The 16,223-nt window shown below is 39.0% G+C and overlaps 1 protein-coding gene and 1 long non-coding RNA gene across 2 annotated transcripts in view; one reads left to right on the top strand and one right to left on the bottom strand.

The window, feature by feature from the left end:
• LOC309627364 overlaps positions 1-2,776 on the bottom strand; it is a 208,500-nt gene extending 205,724 nt beyond the window's left edge. Inside the window, exon 1 of the long non-coding RNA XR_014243710.1 lies at positions 748-2,776. This is a non-coding gene — a long non-coding RNA (uncharacterized lncRNA). The remainder of the gene's footprint in view (positions 1-747) is intronic.
• Positions 1-16,223, top strand: part of KCNIP4 (potassium voltage-gated channel interacting protein 4) — a 1,207,795-nt gene that overhangs the window by 181,885 nt on the left and 1,009,687 nt on the right. The gene's annotated exons all lie outside the window — the stretch shown is intronic.

Genomic DNA, 16,223 nt, shown 5'->3' on the forward strand with positions numbered 1-16,223 from the left:
GACTCATTAAGATAGCTGAGAGACAGTTTATATTTCCTTGCCTATAAATGATCAGTCATTTGCTAGTGGCAGAGTTCATAATATGAACCTTGACATATGTAAGATTGTAGGTGTCTATGTAATGTAAACGTGATTAGAGGTGACAGATATTTTAGTTCCATTCCTTGGTGTGTTTGATGATGTCAGTTACCCACCATTGCATCCTACTGTAGAAACAGTACAATTTATTCATAAGTCATAGTATATTTAGTATAAAAATTTTCCATATTTCATTCTATTCTCTTAAAATGACATGCTTTGTAGAGTATGAACATACTTTGATGATTGTTGTATATTATTATAGTGATAATTGATTATTGATTACTACTTTGGAGCTGGATATTATCCAAGTGTGTCAGAAATATAAATTCATGGTGAGTTAGAGTGAAGACGTCTTTGAGATCTTTAACTTGAATTTCTTCATTTTATATCAGAAGGAAAGAAGACCTAGGAAGGGATAAAGTAGATGATTTTCTGTAGATCACAGTGTTTCTAGAGCCTCACTTTGTGATTTTTTTTGTTTACTACACTTTCTGCTTCACCATATTAGAAATGCAGAAACACCCCATGAAGCAAGGTGAATGTTAAATCAAAATCTGGTATGAAGTGATTGGCAGCTGGCCAGTCTGTCCTCTGCCTAGTGCCCCTTCTCATTTCATTAACCTCACAGTAATATCAATAGAACCCTGCATTTGTTTGTGGTTGAACTTAATGGTACGTTTTTATTTGGCATAAAATATGATTTTCATTTTATGTTGATAATTGAACAGAGTTGATAAACATAAATATGGACATGCTATGGAACAAAGCTAGCCCATCAAAAATAGGAGGTTCCTTACAGTGTTCTCACAGTATTTTGCATGTCAGTGTCATAATTCATGCAGGTGCAGAAAAGACAAGTGACATGATGTGATAATGATTTATAGATTAACCTTCCTTCTCATGCCAGGTTACACCATGAACTTCCATAGGAAAAATATTGAGATAACATCTTCTTGCATAGAAAAGGAGATGTGAACAGTTTTCTTCAGAGTAAAATAATGACTGATTCCAAGAGCAGGGGAATAATTTCTAAGCATAAAACCACAGGGATAAAAACATGAAGGAGAAGACTAAATATTTGACTAAATCAAAATTTTAAATGTCTACATATTAAAAAAATACCACAGATAAAATGAAATCATATAGGACAGGGAAAATATTTGGAACATACATGAAAAGGTTTTGTTTATTTTTATTTCTGATGTAAACAATAAAGTAGAAAACCTGGCATAGAAACCTAAGGCATTTAGAAATATAGAAATGGCCCGGAGATATATGAAAAGAAAATGTCCACTGCTAATAAAATATACAAATAGTAGCAGCATCCCATTTTTCTTCATTATCCTATTGGAGTAGCTTTTTAAAGTATATAAAAGGAAGTGTTGATGAGAATGTGAAGAGAGTAGCACTTTTGTAGGAGTATGAATTGGTATAGATTTCTGGGAATGAACTTGGCCCTGTATATTAAAAGCCTTCACATTTTGGTATCCCTTGACTAAGGAGCTGTACTTCTAGTACTTTTTTATATTAAAAATCAGAGCTGAGTATAAAGTTTTTAAATAGGATATTGCTACACCCCCCCTAAAAACATAAATAAAATTAAAGAAACCCAAATGTTCAAAAATAAAATATTTCATATGGTTAAATATAGTCACTATAAGAATATTAAACAACAAATTTTAACAATATGTTTTAGGTGAAAAACATCAGATTGCAAGATTGTATGCTTTTGAAGTTTATGTACGTAGATTATCTTTGGGAAGTGGGAACACAGGGATTATTTCTTTATTTCTGTTTTTCTATATTTTAATGACTATATGTACATTATATAATGAAAATAATGTTACTTAATAATTTAAAATATGCAATGAACTAAAACTTACTGGAACCTAGGAGTGAAGATAAACCAAGGAAAAGAGTGGATGTGTGTAAATTTATTGCCTGTAAAAGTACATTTTGGTGTTTACCAGCAGGTGGCAGTAGCAGACAGCAGTGTTTTAGAAATGAGGGACTAGACCTTGAAGTGTTCCTTCTTTTTCCTAGACGTGCAGGATCGTAACCATAGTACCAGGGTGATGCTATGATTTACAGTCATTCATGTACTTAGATAAGAATTTATCTTCAAATATAAATGATCAAAAAGGGTCAAACAAAACACCACTGGAGAAATTTCTAGTACTATTCAGAGGGAGAGCAGAATCTATACTTTACACGGTTCCATGTTTATTTTATTATTATTCCTAGTCAACACAGAATCGATTATTTTTGTGTTAAAAATGTGAACCAAATTCATAATCTTAGGTCTTAAAAGCTCTCTCTAAATATGCCTCATTGTCAGTCTATTTCAGTATTCTTTTTAATCTCAAATCATAAAATTTAGAAACTTATAACAATTGTTTTTTAATACCTCCAGACTTTTAAGGAATACTAAAACACACATGCACACTTTAGTGTAGTATTACAATTATTTTATACTCCATTTCTAATTCAGTTAATGATTATGTGCTTATGATGAGGGCATCGGAAGGTTTCTTGCTTGGAGGCTTGGAGGCAGTGATTGGTGGTGTAACTGAGATTGAGTTCCTGTATGGAGCATGTCTCTCAATTTCCCTTTGAGGAATGATGTGTATTTAACAAGAGCAAATTCTCGGAAGTTTTGTCTTTTCCAATTTTGATTTGCTTGACCTGATCCAAGAGTCAAAATAGATAAAATAGATAAAAAATAGATAAGCCAGTGATAAATATGCTTTGGTACTCAGAGCAAGTTGGTGTTTGCTTTTGTTAAATCACGAGTATATTACAAATCAATTTCTGAATGAAATTCTGTGTTCAGTGGGCTCCCACTGTATACATTTTTTCTATGGCAGGGGAAGAATAATGATTAATGTTTCATATATTTCAGGATCTATTATTTTGTTTTGTAAATTTGCTCTCATTCCAGACTTGTGAAGTTTTTAATAACTGTATTTTGAAATTAAAAAGAAACAGTTGAGGGCTTCCCTGGTGGCGCAGTGGTTGAGAATCTGCCTGCTAATGCAGGGGACACGGGTCCGAGCCCTGGTCTGGGAAGATCCCACATGCCGCGGAGCAACTGGGCCCGTGAGCCACAACTACTGAGCCTGCGCGTCTGGAGCCTGTGCTCCCCAACAAGAGAGGCCACGATAGTGAGAGGCCCGCACACCGCGATGAAGAGTGGCCCCCGCTTGCCGCAACTAGAGAAAGCCCTCGCACAGGAACGAAGACCCAACACAGCCAAAAATTAAAAAAAAACAAAAACAAAAACAAAAACACCAGTTGAGACTGAGGGGGTTAATTAAACTCAGGGTCACAGAACTTATAAGGATTTCAAAGTTGGGGGGAAAAAAGCAGCTGCAGTTACCACTCTATCCTGAGCTGTGGCCCTCTCTCGCCTGAACTGCTGCATCTGCTTCCTAACCCCATCTCCTTGATACCCCCCGCCATGGCTGCCTCATCACCCTACAGCTCTCTTGTGTAACCCCCACATAGCCAAGGGGCTGTCCTTTAAAATGAAGGTAGCTCTGCCACACCCCTGTTCCAAAGCCTCCCACAGTTTCCCTTCATTCTCAGAATAAAAATCCAGCCTTCTCAGCAGGGTATGTCAGGGCCTGTGTGATCCGGCTCTGGCCCCTACCCCAGTGTCATTTCTTAGGGCTCCTGCTCTTCCGCTCTTGACTCCAGTCACACTGGCCTCCTCAGCCTGTCCTAAAGCACACTCCCTTCTAGTCCTGTGACACTTGACGTCTTCTCCCTGGGCCTCTTCCTCACCTCATCTCCGGGGTCACTCTGTGAAGACAGATCCCCTGACTCACTTCCTGTGCCATCTGTCCATTCACTCAGTTTTGTTTTTCTTCCTTGTAATGATCACTCTCTGACCCTTGATCCAAAATACATTGTTTCATTGTATATTTTCTGTCTCTGTCACTAGACTGCAGTCTCCACAAGGGCAGGGGACTGTTTTGATCGCTACTGTATCTCAGTGCCTAGAACAATGCCTGGTAGGTGGTGGACAGTCCGTGAATTTTTATTTGCATAAGTGAATAAATGAAGAAATAAAGCCTTCACTTTCTCTCAGTCCACTACTCCACAGGTCAGTTTCCCAACGGGTGAAATAAGGTTTTGTTTAGGGCCAGCACCAGACTTTGCACTGAGCACATTAAGTGGTGCCCCTTGCTAGCTCTTTGCGGTAGGGCAAGTCAGAGAGCTTTCTTCTCTCTCTCTCTACGTTCCTCATTTATAAAATGAGATAATAATTAATTTTCTTTTATCTACTTTATTAAGTTAGAGAAAGATCAAAAAGGAAAGCAGTTTTCATAAGATCTTGCTAAACTGTGAGAAATCAAGCAAACAGTAATTGTTATTTGAGGATTTTAAGTTCACTACTCTGGCACATCTGCTGTAGGCCAGCAGCAATGGCAGTAAAGGAAAGCCTGGGGACATTTATTTTCAGACTGTGAGAAGGGGAAGGAGAGCAGGATTGGAAGCTCAGGATTCTGAAGACAGTGAACTTGCATGTGAGTCCCAGCTCGGCCCCTTGCTGCCTAGGTGACTTTGGACAAATTATTCAAATTCTCTGGGCCTCAGTTTTCCTTGTATAAGTGGTGTAACTGAAACTGCCTTGAGGATTATTACAGAGGTGTTACATGTGATTGATGCATGCCAAGCACAGTGCTTTATTATTGTTGCAAGTGGGATGACCTGGAGTAAACCTCACAGCACCCAAAGAGCACATCTTCTCATTTAAAACAATGTATTTTTCGGACCACCACCCGCCCCATTAGTGGGAAGACACCTGAGTTTTCCTGTCCTTCCACTGCCTCCTCTCATTCCTATGTAATCCAAGAACTCTCACCCACAGAGGCTTAGTCCCAGGTGAAAGCCAAGTGGAGGCAAGAACTACAATCCTGGTCCACAGCCGCTATTACACATTGTGGCCACATGGTGTCACTGTTGCAGATGGCTCCTTTACAGTCCAAAAGCAACTTATTTACTTTATACCTTTTCCTAACCAGCTCCCTGCAGTAGCACCCATGGTGCTTGGGCTCAGGGGTGCCAGCTCTCAGTCATTACACGCAGGGTGCTAAGTTCTCTGGATCCTGAGGGACTTCCAGCACCAACCACAGGCTGTGGTAAATAATGAGTGACCCCTGAGGCCGTGTCCAAGCTTGGCTTACCATCCTGAGGAGTAATTTCCTCTGTATCAGGCAGCCCCTCACTCAGGAACTGCCCACCTTCTCCACAGGGACCAGATCTGCAGAACAAGGGATTAAATAGCTTTGCTGTGTAACACAAGCGCATGCACACACACACGTTCACACAGTCATTTACTGTCACTTTCTCTCAGGGCAGTGGACATCCTTTGCATAATTAGCAAGGCCACTTGAGTGACCTTAAAATACAACAAAAAAGATTAGATTCTTTTGATGGTAAAACAACAGAAACAACAATATGCCCGTCTTAAATTCCTGTTAATGTTCTTATCTTGATTGTCACAGGGGTAGCATATATTCTGTAATAGTCACTCAGTTTAATTGTGGGGAAACACTAGGCTCCATCTCAAGTGCGCACAGCTGTGATATGGGTCTCATAGAGTCACTGCGTCAATACAAAGCTTTTAAGGAGAGGAGCGAAGGGGTTATGAACTGACCCGCCAGGGCAAAGGCTCTCCTTTCCCAGACTCTGGCAAATACCTCTCTTCAGTGCTGCTGGTCTATTACCAGTTCTGAGAAGCCCAAGGGGCAGCAGACAAGACAAAAGAGGACTGGGCAGGAGGTCTCTTAGTCTTGTCCTCATCTGAGCCTTTGGTGGAAAGGGCAGCAGAGGTTTCTAAGGCTCCTGTATGGCCCAGTCCGTTCAGGGTGGGGAGCAAAGCCTTAGCTAGTCTTAAAGAGCACATTCACCATCTTCTAGGGTCTTCTAGAAGCCAGGACAGTAGTTGGCAGTGATTTATGTATTCAGGGTTCTGATTCTGGCCAGACATGATTAATCAGCACCAACTATGGGTACAAATATGCCACACTTCATTTCATTTTCATACAAATACATTTCTGAAAACAAACGTCCTAGTGTCATGACACAGCCCGAGGCTCTTTCTTCTTCCACTTTCTCTCCAAATCAGACTAGGTCATTTATAAGCTTTCTGACTGGACTTTTCTTCTTTCTCTTCTGAGTTGCAAATTTAGCACATTAATTGGCACAGACTCAGTATTGCCACCTTTAGCATCTTTGCTTTTCCTCTTCTCCTGAACTTCAAAGTTTGTCTCCAGGCTGGTATTACAGCCACATTCCTAGAATTGTCAGTCTGCACCCTCTCTTTTCTCCACACAATTGTCTGAAATAATTTACTTGTTATCTTTAGGCATTATGGAAAAAATGCCTGTTTATCATACAGACATGATTTCCATTTCTGCAGGTCTGTGAAACTTCTGCAATAAATCAAATCTCTTCTGTTTTCTCCCTATTATTCTGGCGTTACCTACAGAATTATACTGTTCATTACTAAAATGTATAACCACATTTAGACCAAATGATCTAATTGCGTAAATTTTCTTCTGATCCAGAGTTCCTGGAACTCAGGCCATTTCCTAGCAAACCTATTATGACTCATAGGCTGCTTCCAAATTCTGTGTGTTGGCTCCAGGTTCTTTTTTCAAACTATAAAAAAGCAAACTTGAACATTTTTACAATTTGAGATAAATCAGAGATAGTTCTTCTTCCTTTTGCCAACCTTCGTTTTTCAACCAAAAGAAGGATGCATGCACCAAAGCTGAAATGAAAAACTTAGCATCTACTGTAGAAAAAGCACTCAACATGTTATTTAATCCTCAGAATAACCAAATGTGTGGGTTTAGTTTTCATTATTCCCTTTTGCTGAGAAAATTGAGACTTGGAGAAGAGAAGTAACTTGCCCGAGGTTAATCAGTTCAGTGGACAGATCCCGGTCCTTCTGTACCTACGACTTCCAGTTAGTGCCCCAGCTCCCAGAAGACATTCAACAATGGTGAATTTTACCCTTTCCGACTATCTAAGGCTTTGCTCCACACCCCTGAATGGACTGTTGTTTTTAGTGGAATGATATTCAATGGCTGGAATTCAAAATTTAAACCAGTTCTTTATATTCAGTAAAAGAAAAAGAAGAGAATGATCAACCATTGTGGGAAAAGAACACATGTTAAGTGTATTTGTTCGTTACGACTCTGCTGACCTAGCCGTCTGCTTTGTCTCTGTACGGAATCACAGTCACCATCCAGTCACTTGTGTATGACAAGCCCTGGATGGCGTGTGCTGTTGTGTTACAGAATTACATAGCCGTGGGCTTTATTATGATGTACTGTCAACAACGGTAGTTAAAATGGTAACGGAAGTAGACAGATCATTTGGGCAATGTTGTTCTCATTTCATTTGTGTGAACTCAACCGTGGTTCAGGACTTGTTATCCAGGGAACCCGTGCTCCTTGTCGGGGATGCATTCTGGAGTGTCCTGTGACAAGTTCATTGTGTACCAAGCACTGCCCTAGACAAGAAGACTTGTACCCACTCTGTCACCTGGGGATGATAGACTTTGAATGCTGGGGCACTTCTCAAATTCTTCCAGTTCCACCTCTCTCTGTACCTCCTCCCAACCTTCTGAGGTCCCCCTACCTCTCTCACTCTTATAAAGACTCTGTGAGCCTTCATTCAAATGCATAATATTACTTTAATAAAAACATGTATTTAATTGGCACTTGAATTTAAGCCAATTTTCCCATTATTAATAATTCTTATCATGAGTGTATGGGTGTGCTATGAGTGTTTTCACCCATTTAAATAGCACAGTTGCTACCAGAATTTTTCTTGGGCTGTCATGCTATATTATAAATGTCAGCAGAACACTAAACAGTCGTTCACTGCACACTAGATTCTAGTCACTGACTTTGGTTAAGTTTGGGCTGTGGAAGTAAACTATTAAGAAAGAAGCTTGGAACGGAGGAGTAATTGAGCTAAATTTTCAGCAAGGGAAACCATGAGTAATTGAGATGCAGAGCAAGGTTATGGGCGAGGACATCATCACTCACATTTATATTCACATTGCTGCTAGTAGGATGGTGCTCTTGAGCATGAGTGCAGTGTAATGGATGAGTTGAAGGCCCATAGTCCTTTCTTTTTCAGGTTAGATGTGACAGGATATAGGTGTCAGTGAAAATGGAAAGGACAACAGGGAAATCAAGAGCAGGAAGCCTGAGTGGAGCAGTGTCTCGAGCTCCAGCAGAGATGAAGGATGATTTTAACCCATGTTGTAACTCCATTCCTCCCAGGTCCACAGCCCTGTTCAGGTGGTCATTAAACAGCAGATCACAAGGAGTGGTGGCAAAAGCATGCACATGAGGTTTCTGGAAACTTAGGTTGCCATTCCAGGTCTGCTGCTCAGGAAAGTAAGTTCACCTCTGAGGAATTCAGAGTCCTCAGAAGTCAACTCTAATATGGGGACTGAGCCCGGATCAGGGCGGGTCAATATGTCTTCTCTTCTATAACTTGATGCTTGGGAATGACTTCCTAAAATTCAATGTTTAAGCCATATTCAGGGTCGGCTCAGGGATAAATATGTCCTGATCAATTATTGATGTCTGTGAAAAGTAATGTGATTACTCTCTTTAGACAAAACCATCTCAGATATCTTCTAAGTTAAATATTCTATAATTCTTTGACTTCAGAAGATGTGTTTGTCCTGTGAATGTAAAACTAGGAAGATTCAGTTGAAGGCTTTGTTAAAAAAAATCAGTAATGTATTAAAATTACTTGCATGATTTGTAAATAACACATAAAATAAAGCCAGTGTTAATTGAAGAGCTGTGTGGTGACAGTAAGACTCAATCTTAGGGAAATGCGTAAATCCATCAAAAAGGGCAGAATTATCCAAAGCAAGGGTTCTTGCTCACTGACCACATCGTTATGTTAAATAATAAATTATTTAATTTATTTAATTATCATCATGATAAATTGAATTAATATTTTAAAATGGTCAGAAGTGTAAGATACAAGAGTGGTGCAAGTGATTGCTCTTAGTACTAGGGAAATTTTGCATGGGGACAACTCAGCCCATCATATTTTCTAAGTCAAGGATCCTTTCTTTCACAGTAGTCTATAAGCCCATGGTGGTAGTCTATCATGACAGATGTCAAAATCATGGTGATACTAATACTGAGATTTGATGAGTTTTACTCTGTTCCAGGACCCATTCAAAGTGCTTCACACAACTCAGTTAATTTCTCATACAAGCCTACTAAGTCAGTATTATTATTTTTATTATCGTTCTCGTCTTATAAATTAGGAAACTGAGGCACAGAAAAGTTATACAACCTACTCAAGGTCACGATGCTAGTAGACAGCAGAGTTCTTAACCTGATAGTGACAATAATTACCGTTTTGAGGGTCTACTCTGCACTAAGCACTATGCCAGAAGCATTCCATAGATGATCTTGTATCAGGTCTGTTTTACAGATCAGATAACTGAGGCTCAGGTTGCCTAAGTTATAAGTCCGCTGTCACCCAGCTAGTAAGTCTCATAGCTGAGAACCTCTAATTCCAAAGAACATGATGGGTTCAGTCCTCTCTTCTGTGAGTGGTTATATAACTGTGGATATTCTTTCTGCTAAATCAAAGTGAATAAAATACATGTATTGAAATCTGGATCCCATTTACTACTCTAGATTTACAGAATGATAGAAGGCAGAACGTCTGGAAGTGCATCTTGAATAAGCATGTGCCACAGTCCTGCAGAAATTTACACCCTGTACAGCTGGCTGATTATCATCATTTGGGTCAAAGCTCAAAGGTTACTTCCTCAGAGAGATATTCTGTGATCACCCTAAGTTATGTTTTTAAAGTACCTCCTGAACATACATTCTCCCACATAGACACACACACACACACACACACATCTGCAGTTACTCGCTGTTCACGTTACTTTGTTTTATTGTCTTCTGAGCAATTATCACTATTAATATTGTCCTATCTATTCTTTACCAGGAAGTAGTTTCATGAGCACAGAGAGCATGTGGTTTTATTGACTACTCTAACCTCAGAACCTAGGACACAAAGTACAACCTAAAATTTCTATTGAATGAATGAATTTTGCTTATTCTCCTTATTAAAAATACCAATAGCAGCAAATTTTTATTGACCAGTTCCCTATGTGCCTTGCTTTGTGTTAATATACAGTTTCTGAATTTATTTCTAACAGCAAATCAGGGAGTTGGTCCCATCAGCTTGAGGAAAATAAGGCATTCTGAGATCAAATTGCTTGCATAAGGACACACACCTAGTGGTTTAGGGCCACAAGCCAACCCACAGAGACCATACCCAATATTGCCCTCCCCTGTGACTACAAACGTCCTGAACAGTTTGATCTACTCCTTGGTTGGTCTTCCCAGTAAGTTATTTATGTGGTTTCATTACTAACTTTACAGACAAGATATAAATTCAACTAACATTTATTGAACATGCTCATAGATTGCGTGGCAAACATCATTAGTCTCCCTTTACAAGGGGAAAAAAGGAAGTTCAGGTAAGTAATATCGGTATTGCTGGCAAGTGGTGAATCTGCAGTACAAACCCAGAACCGTTGACTTCAAGTCTCCTGCTCATTCTGTTATGTGCTGAAGACAAATGGCATCGTCAGCCATGGGTTTCCTTACCATTATTTTCAAACTGTGTCTCGAGCAGAAGAGTTGTAGCATGGTAAATATTGTGATTCCATTGTAAAGTGCTCTCTTGGGGCAGATAATATATGAATATAGATTCTTGATAGTGGTTTAGTCCAAATCTATACATGAGTTGATTTTTTTGGCAGAGATCTCACCTACACAAAGAGGTGTCCTGGATGATTTTCTTTCTCTCAAATTTACATTTGTGTTCCGTATCCCTAAATGGCAGTTGACAAATTTCTGGAGCTCTCATTGATTTGCTTTTGGGATAAAGAATAATTTCAGGAGTAATTCAGAAATACCAACGCAAATTTTTGCCCCTTTTAAAGAGGTCAGATAGTTACTAAACTAATAAACATACATTTGGACTTCTCCTATACAAGAAAGAGAGGTTGCAGTGGAAAGATATTTCTTATAATGCTTAGCTCAACTATTTTAAAAGTTATCTATTCAGAAGAATTAATAGCAAACAAACAAAATATAAAAACAAAAAAACAACCAAACCGCAACAATCTAGAGATTCCAAACTGACCAAATAGAAGAAAGAGAAATGTTTCTGCATTTCTCTAGGAATTGGGAAAAAATAGAGAAATAAAAATTTATGGTTTCAGGTATAATATGTCAATTGATATTCCTTTAAGGTAGACTAGAATCTTTAGGTTGTCAAGCAAATATTCTGGTTCTAAAATGGGAGACAGGCTCATAAAATTAAAAATATGTTACATTCCTCAGGCTGTTTGAGAAGTGATAGAACCATTTGTAGCTTCTAATACAATCTAAGGAAAACATGCAACTTATTGTACCAATTCAACCATAACATACCAGAAGATCATTAGTACTCTGCTGTCAGCAACTGTAGAAGTTGTGAGGAGCTAAATTGCTAAGACCACATCAGAGTGAGGACATTAGTAAATTTTTTCTGAGACCTGTATTAGTATAAATTCAAATGCTAAATTTCTGATGCACATATACTGACTGTTACCAATACTTTTATTAAAGATCTTTCATTAACTCCACATTTTTCAACCAGATATTTGACTAGCAGATGATAAGGTGATTTCCCTAAGAATGCTTGGGAAGTTCATTAGTTATGTCCACATAAATATTTGGATACATCTCCTCCCCCAGCCTGATCAATTGATCAGCTTGATCAACAGCAAATAAACTGAAATTTGGAACATCTTTTGTGGGATTAGACACCATTGCTTGTGATTGTCACAAGCCCCTTGTCCTTTAGTTTCATGTGCTCTGGAGAAAGGCATCTGTCCCTTTGAGGTGCTCAGCTCTGGTTTTGTGTGATGTATTAATAGATGAATAACTGAAACCAAATTTTATTTCAGTCTATATGCTTAGGATTTATTAGAGTAACGTGACTGATGTCACTCATTCTACTTAAATTTGTCCCAGAAACTTCACATTCATTATTTCATTTCCTTGTGCCAACAACCTTGCTGGGGGGAGGCACCATCCCCACTTCATAGATAGGAAAACTGAGGTTGAGCAAATGAACAGATAATTTGTGGCTGAGACATGATTAACATCCACACTTGACTCTTAAAGTTTTTTTCTTTCCATGTCCCCTCGATAGCACTTATTTTTATAACTCTGTCCAAGATGATACTCTTAAGTTTTATTCAGAAGTTTTGCAGAATTACATTTGCAGTTTTGTTGTTGCCTTTTTTCTACTGGGTTGGTCAAAAAGATCTTATGGAAAAACCCGAACGAACTGTTTGGCCAATCCAGTATATGTTGTTCAGTGGCCTTTTTTCTCCTTACTGTCTTCGTCCCATCCTAGGAAGCTGAGGGCTTAGGGAAGTTTCAATTATGAGACACGTTAAGGAAATGGTTACTTAAGTGGGAAAATTTAGAGCAATGATCGAGAGGGCTGGTTTCCTATTCTGCGAGACCTGTTCTGAACTCTGGCTTCACTATTTGTCAGTTGGGTGATGTTGGGCGAATTTCTTATCCTTCATAAGTATTGGCTTCCCCATCTGTAAAACTGGAATAATGGTCATACCTAATGCTCATGGTAATTTATGCATTCATTCATTCAGCAAATATTTATCAAGCGCTCATAATGTACCAGATACTCAGTAGATAATTAAGTTGTCCTGAAACAGTTTGTGTTCTAACGAGGGAAGACTGATAACAAACTAATAAATAAACATATGCCAGGTAGTGGTAAGGGGTCTGTAGAAATATGAAGCAAAGTAAGAGTGATAGACAGTTGTAAAGGAGTGGAAGAATGATGAGGCAGGAGGGATATACTTTATAAACTAAGGATGCTTCCCTTTTAAGGTGACAGTAGAGCAGAAACCTGAAATAAATGTTATGGGAAGAATCAAGGAAAGCAAAAAAAAATTATATAAGGAACGTTTTGCAAGACGCCAGCTGTGGGAAGTTGCAGACCATTACTGCATGCTAATTTAATTTATTTTTTTTATTTTATGTATGCATTTATTTGATTGTGATAAGAACACTTAACATGAGACCTACCCCCTTAAATTTTTGAGTATAAATGCAGTATTGTAACCATAGGCACTATGTTGTACAACAGATCTGTGTAACTTATTCATCTCACACAACTGGAACTTCATGCCGATTGAGTCCCATTTTCAGTCATTAGAATGCGAGCTCCCAGAGAAGAGGGGGCACTCCCGTTTTGTTCATTGCTGCATCCCCAGCACTCACAATGCCTGGGTAGGTTTTCAGCTGAGGCTCTTTGAGTCTCTGCCTATTTCCTGATGGCTACGGCAGAAGGAGGGGGCCAGGAGATGCAAGGAAGTTGCTGAGAGGATCAGGCAGCTCTGAGCTAGCAGTCACCTGTCCCACCTCAGCAGAATGTCATCAGAGGTATAGACCCAGAAGGTTTTGGGGCATGAGCTTGACTCTAGTTTCAGAAAAGATTTGGTGCTTCAATAAGACGTTTCCTTAAAAGCAGCTGTGTAACCTACAGAAAACAACACAGGTTAGGTCCCGAAACCTGGAGACAAGTCCAGGCTCCCCCACTAACCTGGTTGAGGACACAGGAGGGAGATGTTCAATGAAGGATTTAGAAGGCATACGCTTCGTTCCTGTTCATCTCAAGCATTCCATCCTGACTTGCTGTTAGCTTGCTGGAAATTGCCAAGGCACATTCCTTAGACCAGAAAAGATCCTCCTTCCTTTTATTCAGTCAATTAATATTTACTGGCGAATGTAGGGGTCCAGCCCCTTGACTTGCAAAATACTGAGTTTTTTGGGTCTTCAGTTCCTAGTTCCAAACTCTGTGCATAAGGCATGAAATCTGAAAGTTTATGCTGTTTAAACTTGATGTCTGCTATGAGGTCTATGCTGTTTTATTTTGTGATACCAAATAGAAATGGTTGTCTCTAAAATAACTTGAGGATAAATAGCATCTTGTGTACCCAGAGACTGTTTGACAAAACTGAATGATTTCTATAGCAGTCTTGTATGTGGATTTGCTTCTGGTTTATGTACAGTAAGTCTCCTACATACGAATCTTCAAGTTGTGAACTTTCAAAGATGTGAATGTGGAGCTTGCTAATGAAGACCTGATGGAATTGGAGGCCCAGAGAAAGGACGAAGAGACACAAGGGGAAGAAGAAATTACTGAAGAACCGAAGAGATTCACGTCGCTGGAAACGGCAAGATTTTCTTTATTTGAGGAGGCACTGTTGGTTTTTGAGGCACAGGACCCGAACATAGAATGGTACATGAAGGTTGAAGCAGCTGTTCAGAATGCAATCCAGTGCTACCGTGTCATCTATGAAGAGAAAAAAAGAGCTCTCCAGACATCACTGGATTGGTTTTTCAAGAGGGTAGATAGAATTGAATCCAGCAAGGAACCAGAACCTGTGCCGTCAATGTCAGGCATGAGTGAAACTGCAGCTTGCCCTCCATCTCCTATTGCTGACGATCCTTCGGCTCTACCATCTCCCACCTCCTCTCCCTCCTCCAGTCAGTAACTCTTCTTGCCTGTTCACTCGATGCCAGCCCTGTATGCCAGCTGTTGTACTGTACTACTGTACTTTTCAAGGTACTGAACTATAAGATTAAAAACGTTTTCTTTATTTTGTGTGTTTGTCTTTGTTCTTATGTATTATTTGTGTGAAAAGTATTATAAACCTATTACAGTACAGTACTATATAGCCGATTGTGTTAGTTGGGTACCTAGGCTAACTTTGTCGGACTTACAGACAAATTGGATTTAGGAACATGCTCTTAGAACGGAACTCGTTTGTATGTAGGGGACTTACTATAATGTACATTTTCCCCCCAGGATCTCAACTAATGTAAAAGACCTTTGTAGATTATGTTAAGTATTAGGAACCTCACCACAGTGTACCCTGCACTGTTTAATTGCAGATCTTGGAAACCCTCATTCAAAGATGCCAGGCATTTAACGCAGTTTCTGGTTCAGTTTTGCTAAATTGCAAACATCTTTGAAAAACTTTGCAAACATCTTTGAAAAACTGATAAAGAGGAATGAGCCTCCAAATGCCACCAGAAAGGCAATATGCTTAGAAAAAATAAAAATCTCTAATTGCAGCAGCACATTTTATGGTCCATAAAGTGTTCAGTATGCTATGCAGCAGGGGTATTTCAACTGAGAGTCAAATAAAAATAACTGTGCATGTGATAGCTCAATGAAAAGTTTCTTTTCTCAGCAAGAGATAAAAAACCTCAGCTGTTTCCAGCCTGGCATATTTGTTTAATTGCTTGCACAAAGAGAATGTGTGGATTTAGTCTAGCTAAAACAAAACAAAACAAATAAATTTGTGGTAGTAGGCTACTAAGGAAAGTTATGTATTTGATTCTGATTGATTTGGAATTATTTAAATGAAGTCTTTTCTTAAATGGGAGTCCCCATGCTGACCCCGTTGATTTTTCTTCCCAGGAAGGAATAGCACTTTTTTCTCTCTTTATTTCTTCTCTTTCTTCCTTCTCCATTACCCATCCATCCATCCATACATCCCTTCTACTAATATTTCCTAAGCATATACTTGTACCACATTCCAAGGCTTATGCTTGTCAATATCCCTTTCTTTTTTAAAATTTAAGCTGAAAAGTATGAATAAAGTTTTGTGGAATCTCAGAGGAGGGAACAGCTAAAAGCCTTGGGGAGCTGGCTAAAACCACACAGTAATTTTTGAGATGGGTCTTGAGGGAAGAGGAGGATTATGCCACAGAGAGTGGTTTTATTTTAGTACTATCGCCACCTTTTCCTTGAACTTCTCTTACCTGGAGTTCATTAACATCTTTCATATTGTGATTATGCACATAATTATTGATTGTTCCATCTGATGTTATGTTAATAATCTTCCTGCCTAAGGCTCCTTATCCTCATGGCTCTACTTGTTTTTACCATCCCCATGTTCAATCTAATTATGATTTCATATGAATTTAAATGGATTTGGGCATTCTGGTTACATTAATAAA

The sequence above is a fragment of the Balaenoptera borealis genome, assembly GCF_965194805.1.
Source record: "Balaenoptera borealis genome assembly, chromosome: 4".
NCBI classification, from domain to species: domain Eukaryota; kingdom Metazoa; phylum Chordata; class Mammalia; order Artiodactyla; family Balaenopteridae; genus Balaenoptera; species Balaenoptera borealis.